We start from the raw sequence: 14,072 nt of genomic DNA on the forward strand, positions 1-14,072 counted from the left end.
TATAAGAGAGAGGGGCGGGGGGAGGGAGGGAGAGGGAGAGAATAACAAAGGCACACAGATTAAATTCAACTAATTGGTTCAAGTCAAACACAGTACAGAATGTAAAGCTGGAAGGGCCATTGAAGCTCATCTAGTCCACTCCCTTGATCAGCTCAGGATCCACTAGTCATAGAAATTTCTTAGCTATATGGAATATATAGGCAGACCAACTTGATGAAAATTATTAGAATTCACCTTAGAGAAATGAATGTCTGAAATTAGCCTGCAGTTAGATATATTTCAATAGCATCCAACAAATCCAGCATTTTAGTGTATAGACATAATGTGCAAGGTTCTTAACAACATAATCATATATAAGTCTGTTTCAAAAGAGTATAGTAATCTATTTCCTTCTATTACCAAATAGGAAAACATCATAAATGAATGGAAATAAATGACTAAAGATAGTAGAGGTTAGCAATGTTTCCATGGATCCAGGTTACTAACAATAATGTTAATTTTGAACATTCTCAATTCAATATTATATTATAGATGTTGAGGTAGAATAAAGGAGGGAACTACTTGCAGATGGCTATGAAGAGCTATAACATGCTAGCAAAGGAGTAAGGTAAAGGTTCCCCCACACATGTGTGCTAGTCGTTTTCAACTCTAGGGGCCGGTGCTCATTTCGGTTTCAAAGCCAAAGAGCCAGCGTTTGTCCGAGGACATCCATGGTCATGTGGCCGGCATGACTAGACGCCAAAGGCGCACGGAACGCTGCTACCTTCCCACTGTAGTGATCCCTATTTTTCTACTTGCATTTTTATGTGCTTTCGAACTGCTAGGTTGGCAGAAGCTGGGACGAGTAACAGGCACTCACTCTGTTACGCGGCACTCAGGATTCGACCCGCCAAACTGCCGATCTTCTGATCGACAAGCTCAGCGTCCTAACCCACTGAGCCACCGCGTCCCTTTTAGCAAAGGAGTATTTATCTATAAAACATCCTTTACAAAACACGGAAGAGAAGATTGGTATTTTTATACTTACAATAAAATTAAGGAATCTACAATTATATTTAAAACTGTGAATAATTTAATTGAAACATTTTTCTAAAATGACAAAAGGACCTAATACTTATAGCTATTTTGAGCATGCCAAATCCATTGTGCTAACCAACCTGTTTCAAGAAATGTTCTTATAATGTTGCCTATCAAAATGTATACTCCTTATCTGCTTAAACAACACACCCACCCATTATTTGTTCAATAAACAAATGGTTGTCTGTCTCATTTAATTACTTCCCAAGCAATCTGGGACATTGCTGCAGCATTTCCTTCATAAATATATTGACAGATTTCCAACATATCCATCTGTGTTCAACTTCTCTGCCCCCTCCCTGTTCTCTCATTGTTAAATGGGGAACTCAGAATGGACAGAACGGATGGTTGTCTTTCACTTCTGCATGTTGTGCATAGTGTGAAACCCCAGAGGGAACCCTCACTTCAAACCACCTGCTTTTTCAGCAATGGGTGTGAAAAGGCCCACAGGAAATCTTAGCAGTTAGTCACATTGCAACCAACCTTCAAGACTCGGCACAATGTTGGAATTCAGCAATATTCACTAGCAGACAGACTGAATTGCCCAATCAGAAGTTTAAACATGAAGTCATAGATTCGATTTCTTGTCATTAGTAACTGTCAGTCAAGATTGTACACAACAACTTGCACAGAAAGTAAGAATAAGTGCAAACCAAAATCTGAATTTGAATACAGAGAGGTTTAATCACATTTTAGTATGGGTGGAAATTGTAGTTTTTATTGGTATATAAATAAGTTAATTGCTTATTCAGTAAACATACAGAAAAAGATATTTCTTCCTAGTACACTAGACCTTACTACTAATTCTAATTTAATTAGAATAAGATACACTTGAGGCCATAACTCTTCCACAGCAATACATATTGCATATATACCAGCCTGGTGTAATTATGGTAAGATAAATAAATGTTTGCATGTAGTAGACAATTTCTTGTTTTTACAGATTTCTGCATCACTACCAAAATAATACAATGTTTGATCAGGATTGTTGACTAATTAATTTGTTTGAGTATCCCAGTATCCCAGTCTGTTTGAACTCTTTTAATACAATATTAACAAAAAATGCAACAAAAAGAATTAATCATTACACCCATACCAAAAGCCAGAACAGATTTATTCAGCCAGAGTTTAAATCACTGCCACGTCAATTTCCAACTCAACTTGTTCCTCTTTTTCTTATCACTAGTGTTAAAATCTTATTTGAAAAGTTTTTGCCTGCCACAAAGCTAAAGTATGCAATATCCTTTCTATGTGATTACAGTATAGATAAAAACATACAATATGTGGTGTTCAATTAGGTTTGTGGCTTTCTAGAAGCTCCTACACTACTGGCACAGTCAGGAAAAACTTTGATTGATTGATTGGATTGATTATATTTATATGCCGCCCTTCTCTCTAAGGATTCAGGGCGGCTCACAACAATAAAAACTAAAAAAGAACATGAAAATACAAAATTTAAAAAAGAATTAAACAGTAGATATGTTCAATACATAGTAATTTAACCCCATAAAACCAAATTTAAAACCATAGTCAGTCCAGGCCCGATTGTTGAAACATCCACGTCTTCAGGTCACGGTGAAAGGACTGAAGGTCAGGGGCCATCTGCAGCTCTGGAGGCAGCTCATTCCAGAGGGTCGGCGCGCCCACAGAGAAGGCTCTCCCCCTAGGGGTCGCCAGCCGGCATTGCTTAACTGACGGAACTCTGAGTAGGCCGACCCTGTGGGAGAGAACCGGGCGATGGGAGGTTGACAATGGCAGCAAGTGGTCTCGCAAATACCCCGGGCCTAAGCCATATAGGGCTTTAAAGGTAATTCCTAGCACCTTGAATCGCACCCGGAGGACAACTGGAAGCCAATGAAGCTTGCACAGGAGTAGAGTAACATGGGAGTATCGAGGAACTCCCATAAGTACCCGCGCGGCCGCATTTTGCACCAGCTGAAGCCTCCAGGTGTACTTCAAGGGCAGCCCCATGTAGAGAGTATTACAGTAATCCAGGCGAGAAGTGACAAGGGCATGGGTGACCGTGCATAGGGCATCTCGGTCCAAAAAGGGGCGCAACTGGTGCACCAGGCGAACCTGTGCAAAGGCCCCCCTGGTCACAGCAGTTAAAAGTTCTTCCAAATTAAGCCGTGAATCCAGGAGGACACCCAAGTTGCGAGCCCTTTCAGAGGGGGGGCAATACCTCCCCCCCATCAAAAGAGATGGAACATGTTGGACAATACGAGATGCCGGTATCCACAGCCACTCGGTCTTGGAGGGGTTGAGCCTGAGCCTGTTCCTTCCCATCCAGACCTGTACCACCTCCAGGCACCGGGACATCACGTCAAGGGCATCACTGGGTTGGTTTGGGGTGGAGATGAACAACAGGGTATCATCCGCATATTGGTGATACCTCACCCCAAAACCATGAATGATCTTACCCAGCAGCTTCATATAGATGTTAAACAGGAGGGGGGGAGAGAACTGACCCCTGAGGCACCCCACAAGAAAGGGGCCTCGGGGTGGATCTCTGCCCCCCTGCCAATACAAACTGTGAACGGCCCGAGAGGTAGGAGGAGAATCATCGTAAAACAGTGCCTCCCACTCCCAACCCCTCGAGCCATCGCAGCAAGATACCATGGTCGATGGTATCAAAAGCCACTGAGAGGTCAAGTAGGACCAAAACAGAGGAACAGCTCCTGTCCCGGGCCCGCCAGAGATCATCTACCAGTGCGATCAATGCCGTTTCCGTGCTGTAACCGGGTCTGAAACCGGACTGGTACGGGTCCAGATAGTCCGCTTCATGCAGGAATTGCGGAAGCTGACACGCCACAACACTCATCATATGGAGATGTTCTTGCCATTGTATTATTAATTTAGTTTTAATAGACCAAGTAATCTAAAACATGAAGTCATCCCAGAATCATGAACTGATCTAATTTTAAAAATGGGTAATACAGTAAAAGCAAGTAAGAAAGCAACTGCGCTTTCTACTATGGTTAAAGAAGGCATTTCTAGCAACCTGAGGTATTTTGATTGCTGTATCAGGAAAATTTCTCCAGAGAGAAACAAGAACTGGTAAGCCAGGAAAATGGAAAACCCAAAGTCAAGTAAAATAGAATCTCAGCATTTCAATCTGAATTTTAAATTTATGGTCTTTTATTATTTTAATGTTTTATATGGTATTTTATTGAAAGACCGTAAGCCGCCTAAAGTTGCCTCAGTGAAATGTAATATAGAAATTAACTAAATAAATAATAAAGTGCTATCGTACATCTTCTGATGGTAATCTGTTCATTGGATTTAGAAGTAGGAAGAAGTGTCAGAGTGTGAAAATAGGTGAGGATTTTAACTAGCATAAGAACACTTCTGTAGACAGTGCTGACTTTTACTGTCCTTCACCTAAAAACCCTGTGGAAATTCAAAACACCTGTTTAAGTCACACATTCTGCTGGAGTTGGCAGACCCTATTTCTGAAAAGAAAAAAACCAAACTAAGACAGCAAAGGAAGGAAAAAATGGTTTGGGTTCTCTCCAATAATAATAGTCATGACAGCAGCTCTTCATTAAAAGTTTTGTCACATAACAGACAAAAGATACGAAGCAACCTGTTATTTACAAAATTACAGTGGGAAAGGTCTGTTTTATAACACACTAGGAGAGATGCTCAACCCACTGACTGCTGGCCACATGCATTTCCCCACTGGCCCTTGAATCAATATCAGGATACTGAAATTCTGCAAAATAACCAATGAATTTGTACAACTTTAAAAAGAAGTTAAAATAAGAGCGGGAGGAGGAGTTGTTTCTATTTCCATTTGTAAAAACCTCTAAATTATGAACAAATGGGCCAATTTTTTGAATCCCACACTTTCCAATGATGCCACTGGAAGATCTCCTGCAGCCCTCCAACTCATAAGTTGTGGCCCCCTAACCCAGATGTTTGCTTTCCCCTGTATTAGAACAACTGCCACTGATATCTATTATGTTTTCTGCTTAACATTATGCATTAAGAACTTGAGAAAATTATTCACAAAGTTCTTGAATTTCAGGAAACAGTGAATCCGGGACCAGCCCTTCCAAACTGAGTACCCACCACATGCATTGAAGTACGTTCCCTATCATTGCGTTCAGTGCAGAAAAATTAATTCTATTAATATGGATGAACATACCTCAAGAGCTACTATACTGCTCCTTAAAAAAGGAGCTTGTTGGGCAAGATTCATATTCTATAGGCACATATGCAACTGTGAAACAGAATTCTAACATACAATTCCATGCACTTAAATGATTTGAATGCAGACTGCAGCACCTGGCAGACCTTTGTCTGGACACAAAAACTATCAAGGCCAGACTTTGTGAGAATTTTGGGGGGGAACCACCAGGGAGTCTCAGGATTATAGCCTTGAGTGGAAAGTCAAATCAAATCAAATCCATTAGAAACAATGGCAAAATCCATTCCTACAACTGCCAAGAAAGTTGCATGGATGTGTTCAAGTGCATGTAATCCTTGCGTACTGACCATTAATGCAGACTGTTCAAAGTTACACTGGAGGTGAAAAAGAAGAATCTGAATCAAATCCAATTTGAGGCCATCACTGCACATAGGTCACACAGTTGTGATTTGTGTGTTTGGCATGCATTTACAATGGATGCAGCAGCATTTATGTGACATTTTATTTTATTACTGTACCATTTAGCAACAGAGCTTCAAGTACTTGGGCAAGAACTATAGTTTAGTTCTACTAGTATAAAAAGTAGGGCAGAAAAAAAATAGTTCAAGGGCCAGCAGGAGACAAACTAAGGTTGACTATTTTACCAAATTGATAATTTATAAAAATCTGTCATCCATTGCTTCCAGGCCGTTATTCCTTTCTTGAGGTTGATACATTATAGTGATGGACTGAAACCAATGGGAAAGATATCCTACAGTCTCTAGGGCCTAGACTCTAGGCTCTGTACCTAGAAATCATAATCTTCATGGCTTACTCCCACTTATGTCCTGTTGACTGCCATCATGTTTTTTATTATTATTACAAACGTACAAACTCTTTTGAAATTTGAAATTTCACCTATGATATCCAGCATAAGTTGCTTTTTTCCCCCTACCCTTTTTGTCCCCATTTGTTTTTTATGTTACTGCCACTAGGTAGGCATAGAAATTGTATTTCTCAGCAGTAAATATTGTTATTGTTATTTCAATCAAATGAAAATGAACTTCTACTCTGATATAGCTTTAGTTTATCCTAACTTAAGGGCCTGAAAACAGCATCACGTTTTTGAAGAAAAAATTGATTCCCTTGGGATTTTCAGAGGTCAAGTAAATCTCTACAAGTCTAACCTCCCAGTTTAAACTTTTGCCAGCTATAATCTACCCTCTTAAATTCATGGCTAGGAATCAGGGCAGAAGATTTATAAGTGAACTCAGAGGGAAATTTATTGCAGGATGAATAATTAGTTTAATAATAGTGGTCATTTACAAAATAATTGTTTGAAGATAGCATGGCATTTTGTCATTAATGAACCAATTAACACCTACTTTTATCAAGCCACAATGAAAAGCTCAATAACTTTCGTATGCTAATCCAGAGTATATAAATTACTAAAACGGGTTTTAAGTCTACATCGGTGCCCTTTATTTACTAATACATATATAATACTGAATCATTCTCTGGAAAAACAATGTCTAAATCAGTATTCTAAGAGAGAAAACTTAAAGAGAGCACCTCAAATTAACCTGAAAAATAACCCATAAAAACAAATCTATTCAATGATTTAAAAAAAAACCACCATGAATTCCTCCATTTTTATGCATTGCTAGTGGTCCATATTATGCATATTCCATTTTCTCATGCTTCTAATTGCAGTGCTTTACTCACTTCACTTCTAGTAAAACAGAATGCAGGGAGACATAGAGTTTTCTTTTAAAAAAACCCCTCACATGATTGGCATGTTGAAATTCAAAGCAAGTCAGAGACTTTACTTTGAATTCCAAAGAGATATGTTCTTATTAACCTATTGCTACCAGTTCATTTTTTAAAAAAGGAATATTTTAAAAATAAAAACCTATCCTAATATGATAAATTACATTTTAGGGCAAGATATTCCAGAAGGGCAATTTAGGAAAAGAGAACAAAAGTTTCACTTAGTATCTGAAAAGGGCTGGACATTTGTGTTGCTTTTTCATCAACATAATAAGGAGTCCTCATACTACAACATCAATCTGTTGTGTTTCCCAGGTAGTTGGTGTCTTAAGTATTTTAAAACAGCTAAAAGAGAATATTACTGTGAGTGGGTAAGAAAGTAAATATGGCTTGTCACCTCCCCAACCTAAATGCTTATTTTGAACACACTTCAGCTGCTCACCATCTGTTTTCAGCTTCCATCAAGCTACTTTTTTCACATTTGAAAGGGGAGGCATTATCTCAAAAAAGAAAAAAACACATATAGGTTAGTTCTTTAACTCAGTTCTTTCTGTTAAAGAAAATGGACATTTTACCAATAAGTTTCTGATTCAAGTAAAATAGCAGTTCCAAATGGTGAGACTTGGATCCCTGAAGAACCTGATTTATTGCAAGATGTCCCTGATAAGTATAAAACATGGAAAATCAAACAATCCCCTCATACTGTTGAGCACAAAATGTAGTTCACTGCTTGGGGTGATGAAAGAAATACAGAGATAGCTTAGGAGAGAAATGGAAAGGACCAGCCCCACGAGCAGCATTTTCGCAGCTGCATGTCCAGTGGCTGTACCATAAACACATCTGAGGAGCAAAGACAAACGTTCTTGGGAACCTCAGCCTTGCCCACATCCATTTGTGATAAGCAGAGGACTGGTGGTTCTGAATGCTTGACAGAATAAGTGTTCAAGGCTACTAAACACTAAACAGTATGTTAATAAGTAAGAAGAAAAAGATTTGAGCCCTCACATGAATAAGAGGTACTTATTACAATCAAATGTCTTCGTACCTGCACTAATGATTTTTATTTAGCCAAGCTGGACAAATGAAACGTCTGTTAAATCCTAGAATTTAGCTGTGAAAAGTCAAGAGTTCTATAATTTTTTGCCAAGTCCTTGACTGGATGACCTGACACCACTTGCCTAATGTGTCCTGTAACAAAAGAGAGTGGCTATTCTGACTGAAACCAATGGTTTCTTTAACCATGCAAAATGGGATTTCCTCACCAGAATAGAAATAATGAGGGACACGAGGAAAGAATACATTAAAAAAATCTTTGTCGTTTGTTTGTTTATTGAACAAGTCTGTCTGATATGGGAATGGGAAGGAGTAGTGTGTCACCATCTTATTTTACTTGGGTTTCAGAGAGCTCTCTCACCCCTACAAGAAAATAATAATTGTACATAGGTGCTGTTTTAATCAATATATACAAATTCACTTACTCATGGAATGTGCATAGATAGTACTACTTCGTCACTGAATTTATTTCAGACAACAAAAATAACTACTACCACAAAGGAATCCACATTTTTGACATTAAAAAAGGGTTCTCCTTCTCAAAAAAGAAAAGAAATCTTGGAAGAACCAAGTAGAACATTTAATTAAAATTGTTTTCAGAAAGCCTGAAAGAAATGCTTTATAGAAAATATCCAGATTTGTTTCAAGATTCAAGGCCATACAAATTATTCCTTTTAGATCACTGATTTCCATTGTTTTCTTTTACATATTTCAATAAACTTATTGAATAGAAGTATTTTCAATATAGATAGTTCACCAATCTCTATATCCCTCTGCAGTTTAGCTTCATCATTTCCTGAAAACTTTGATGAGGCTAAGAAGGAATAAATGAGAAAAACAAACTGTTCCCAAATCTAAGCAGAGAGAGAAAACATTTGGATGGTTTGCCTAATCTGTTCCTTTAGAACTGATCTGATCTGGATTTATTCAGAGATAGAATATAAAAGGGTGAGGATACTACCTTGCTCACAGCTGGTAAAATGAGTTGGACTGGTGCCTGTCACTTCAGATAGGCAGAAAATATATTTTATTTACAATCTGTTGATAAGATATTTTTATATTCTTAACCATGATAGACTTGAAAAAGTACATGCAGCATTTTGGAAACAGGCCTCTTTACTGAAACAACATTAGTATCTATAATATTATTAATCATATTGCTGTTTTCTTCCATGCTCCTTCCTCACAGAAAGCCATATATGATCATAATGTTTAGAGAAGTGAATGTCAGAGCACTGATGGAAAGCAATCCCTTGGCATTCAGATTTCACAGGATGTAGTGGGAGGGGAAGGGATTTCACACCTCTTGTGAGCTCTCACAGCTTGTAGCATTCAACCCTTGAAGCATGGACAAGATACTAGATAATTCGAAAATAAATACGTATCTCTCCCACACACAGCTGCTTCATTTTATATTCAATTCAGCAATAAAAATATGTGCAAAGGTTAACAGAGCAGTGTATTCCATTATTTAAAAACATACATACATACATACATACATACATACATACATACATACATGTAGAGGAAGTTCCCTGAGGATGGGCTCCAGCACGAGTCCAAAAGCTCAGAAGACTAAACTTCGGTCCCAGTGACCGATCCAGATTGGATGCTGCAACGTTATCCTGGGACACATATATCTGCTTTCATTCAACTAAGAGCTTTCTGTAGCTATAAAGATATTAATTACTAATTACTAATTATCTTATTTATCAAATTAAGATGCCGTCCATCTCTCAGAGCGGCTCTGGACGGTTACAATTAAAAGCCATTAAAGCTATATAAAAATACCATATTTCAATAAAAGGAGCCAGGTAAAACAAGGATGGAATGAATTAAAAGTTAAAATGGCAGGGGGAGTGTTTTCAATGTGCTAACCAATCCCAAGGTTGATTACTGCTCTGTAAGCACCAGCAAGTCAGCAGAGCCAGGTCATCAAATCTTTTTGAAGCTATCTTCCAATAATACTGGAGAAATGTCACATACCCATAAATTGTATCTTTACAATGATTTCTTATCCCATCTTTTCTATAAGAACAATAAAATGTTCAGATACAGAAGCAATCAACAATCAAAGCAAACTACTTGTCATTATACAAAGATTTCCACAATGGTCGAAAATTTCTGCAATTTTAGACTCTTGCTATAAGAGCATCTTTTCAGCAACATTCTTCACTGATAATAGGGTTATCTACAAGTCTGATATAATCCCATCAAAATTGTGATGTCATCAACTTTCTTCTATGCATGTAAGCCACTGGTTTATTTATCTCCTGAGTAACAATTTATATCAGTGCTTTTCAACCTTTTTACAGATTGTACCACTTTTAGGACATGATAATATTTGAGCATCACCAGAGCAAGGTGTCAAAAACCTGATGGCCAAAAAAAAGGGGGGGATTGTGATTTAGCAAAAGAAGAAATTAAAACTGGTACATTTTAATTTCTTCCTCTGCTGAATCACTTTCCCTTTGCACTGATGAACGTATGACAAATTTATCCCTATTTATTAATATGCATCACTACCTTGGTGGTCAGGTGGCCCTCCTTCCTCTCTCCTTCTCCTCTCTCTTTCACAACCTCTACTCCTTCGTTGATCCCTTTGCTTGTCTCACAGAAACCTCTCCTCTTTTCCCTCTCTCTGTCCGTCCCGTCTTTTTTTTTCTCTCCCTCTCCCACCAGAACCTCCTCCTTTTATATCCTCTCCTCTCCCCCCCTCCTTTTTTCTTCTAGATGCACCACTCTCTGGGGCTCAGGGAAAGCTCCAGCAATAGTTGCAACCCCAGTCTCATTCTCCCATGCAGTCACCCACTGCCTGGTGGGCCATTGCACACAGCGCTGATCAGCTGGAACTGCACGCGCTGATCCTGGCCTCTGCCAAGCCCTGCATCTCCAGCTGACTCTCTCACCCCAAGGCCTGTCTGCTATTCCCGGTGATAGCAGAGGCTGCCGGAAGCGCTCTGGAGCTGGAGCTGTATGTGCCGATCCTGGGCCCTCAGCAGAGCCCCAGAAACACCGCAGCTCCAACTGACACTTCCCCAGGCCTGTGCTGTGCTGCCACCACTTCAGCTCATCTGCCCCTGCTACACTTGTCTAGGTTGCATATCACCTGCCAGGTACCAAAGTACTACCAGTGGTACTTGTACCACTGTTGAAAAGCCCTGATCTATTTAACTTAAAATAGAGCCTAATCCTTTCCCAGCTCCAAGTATCATGCAAGTTAAGATTGAACCCGATGGATACAAAAAAAGGGGGATTATGATAACACAATAGCATTTTCAATTACATATGCTGCTTAATCTTTGTTGATTGGCTAAGTCAAGACAGGGAATGATAACTAATAGGTTATGCCAAAGGCTTTGTGAAAAGAGATGTTAAAGACGGATTTTGAATGAAGTCAGAAAAATAATACTGCAAAGCGTTCTGGAAGTATACAGGGAAGCAAAAATAATAAAAAAGCAATGATTGTTTTCAAATGAGCACAGTAAATCTTTGGGCAACAGAAAAGGGTAGAATAAAAATCGTAGGCAGCAGTGTAGTAAGTTATACAATCAAATCCATAGTTTGTAGACAATCAGGAAATAAAATTATGCCAATATAGATTTACACATGATCACAGGAGGATAAATTATTATGGTAGCAGAGTGCTGGATCGGTGTGAAGGAAGTAAAGTGACATAAAAGAATGCCAAAAAAGATTGTAAGCATGAGATGACCAAGAAGTGAGACAAAGTTTTTCAAAATAACAACATGATTTGCCTATTTCATGCTAATTTATGCATGGTCACAAGTGTGTACATTATGAGAAACCACACTTTCTTATGAAAACCCTGAAAGAGGAATCACTACTATATCCAAATTAAAGATTGTGGTAAAAGTTAAGCTAAGAGAATCACAACTTTGTTTAAAAAAATTATATGAGTTCATGATTGTGGCACAGCATACCAAGGACTCAGGCACTCACAGCTAAGTCTCATGATTACACTACTTATCCAATAATTGATTCTTAGTACAGTTACTTGTACATACATTTTCTAGAAACATCCATAATTCAATGGTATAGAACAGAGATCTGCAAAAAGGTTGCTCTAACTCAACAGTTGAAAAAATTGTTAGTCCGAAGACCTGGCTGCTAAAATTCAGAAGAGCTCATTGTACAGTAGTTATATAGAGGACAATGGTCTTTGGGAAATTTCTAGAAATCTAATAAAAAGTGCATTAATCTCCATCCCTATGCTTTAAATATTGACTAAAGTTGAATATGACAGAAGTTTAATAATGTGGCAGATAAGTTTCACGTATTGGGCAAAATACAGTCCAAGCTTTACTTTTTCCTCCAGCAATCTCTATTTTACTTCAACAAAGAAACCAAGCACAAACTTTCCAGATGTGAACATCTGTTTCTCATACGCTTCAACCAAGAAAACATGAGAAAGATTAATGACTCCAAGCACAGAACTGGTCAGTCATAACAAGGAAAACTGAAGAATACTCTGGAGTGATAGTTCCCATTATTAAGTCTCCTTTAAATTCCAGACCCAACACATCTTCCAACCCTTCAACATGAAATACATATTTACTCTTATTCTAAAGTGAAATATAATTATGCTGTCTTTGAAACGTAGGGCGAGGAGCAACATTCTTCACATACATTTTTTTTAACAACTTAGGATCTATAAGAATTACAAGAGCAATTCCAGGCCACCCACAAATCAAAGATTTGGCAAGCAAGTAAACCCTAAGCTCTGAAATGATTAGAATCATCATCCAAAGTAGAAGTTTGGTGCACAACCCTACATTGCCTAATTTTTATATTTTTGCATTCAAAACTAAGGACATGCTATTTACCTGATAAGCATTTTCTCCAGCCCAGAAGCCAAACTGTGAATAGGAACATATGATGGACTGTGAGAGCTCACACTTGAGAGTAAGGCGTGGGTTACCTCAGGAAAATTTGCTCAGCTTCTGGGCAAGTATGTCCTGCCTTTCCTACTCTGGGCCTCTTCTAATGCATTGGATTAAATGCTCCAGGATTCACAGCTACTCTGCTGGAAGTATCATAGTGTGGAAGGTTGACTGTGTTTTAAAAAAAATCCATCACCATATGCAAAGGAAACTGAAGTGGCACAATATGCCTGACAATAAAATTTGGAAGGATTACAACAATTATTCTTGCAGTCTAAGATGATTACAAGGTCACACTATTCCCTGCTGCATCCTTGAAAGGCCATGCAATATGGATTGCAAAGAAATGCACTCACTCCCATAGCACAGGGCCATCAGACAGTATGCATCAGAAATAGGTAGTGATCTACAGAAACAATACAGCAATTCTGAGAGCTTTTTGAGAGCAGCAGCATTTGGTACTAGCTCAGTGTTAAGCTCAGTGCTCATCACAAAATAATGTGCTGTGTTGCTTCACAGTTCATTGACACAATGTATGCTTAGCATGAGGTCTCAGCTTCAAGCCCCAGTTAAAAGGAAAGCTCTTAGTTTGCCCCTTGGAGCACTAATGCTGGTGAGAATAAATTGAGACAGGTAACCTGCACACTCAACTTACATTTTTATGCTGCCCACAGCCAAATTTCAATAATCCTCAACAAGCAGCCAGGTCAGATTTCTGGCTAGAATAATCTGATTTATTCTGTTATGAAGAAGTAGAGAGGAGAATGAAGGAAGGAAAAATCAATGATCTACCTACCGGTAATTTGTGATCTATACCCACTGAAGGCATCAGCCTTTCTATGTGGCTGGTTGGTGAGTACACTCTTGAAGAGAAAAGGTATTCACCATCTCTGCAACAGAAACTACTCATTTTTTATATTATGAATTCATGCACCCAGGCAAATTAGTCCATGTACTGTTTTGCCTGAGCAGTAAGTAATGCACATGGAACAGGATGCATTTATAGTCAGTCCTCGACCTATGACCATTTGTTCAGCAACCGTTAAGTTACAAGGCACTGAATGAATAGAGGTTATGCCTGATCTTCATTGTTTCAGCCATCCTAGCAGCCCTGCCATCATGCAATTACAATCTGG

The 14,072-nt window shown here is 38.7% G+C and overlaps 1 protein-coding gene across 4 annotated transcripts in view; it reads right to left on the minus strand.

Annotated features, from left to right (window-relative positions):
* Positions 1 to 14,072, minus strand: part of CBFA2T2 (CBFA2/RUNX1 partner transcriptional co-repressor 2) — an 84,828-nt gene that overhangs the window by 21,468 nt on the left and 49,288 nt on the right. The window contains exon 1 of one of the 4 annotated variants that reach the window (XM_081324306.1): positions 7,422 to 7,461. The exons of the other annotated variants lie outside the window; for them this stretch is intronic. The gene's annotated coding sequence lies outside the window, so the exon portion shown is untranslated. Of the gene's footprint in view, positions 1 to 7,421; positions 7,462 to 14,072 lie in introns of those variants that run through there. 4 annotated transcript variants of the gene reach the window in all.

Source organism: Vipera berus, assembly GCF_964194415.1.
Source record: "Vipera berus genome assembly, chromosome: 3".
Classification (NCBI taxonomy): Eukaryota; Metazoa; Chordata; class Lepidosauria; order Squamata; family Viperidae; genus Vipera; species Vipera berus.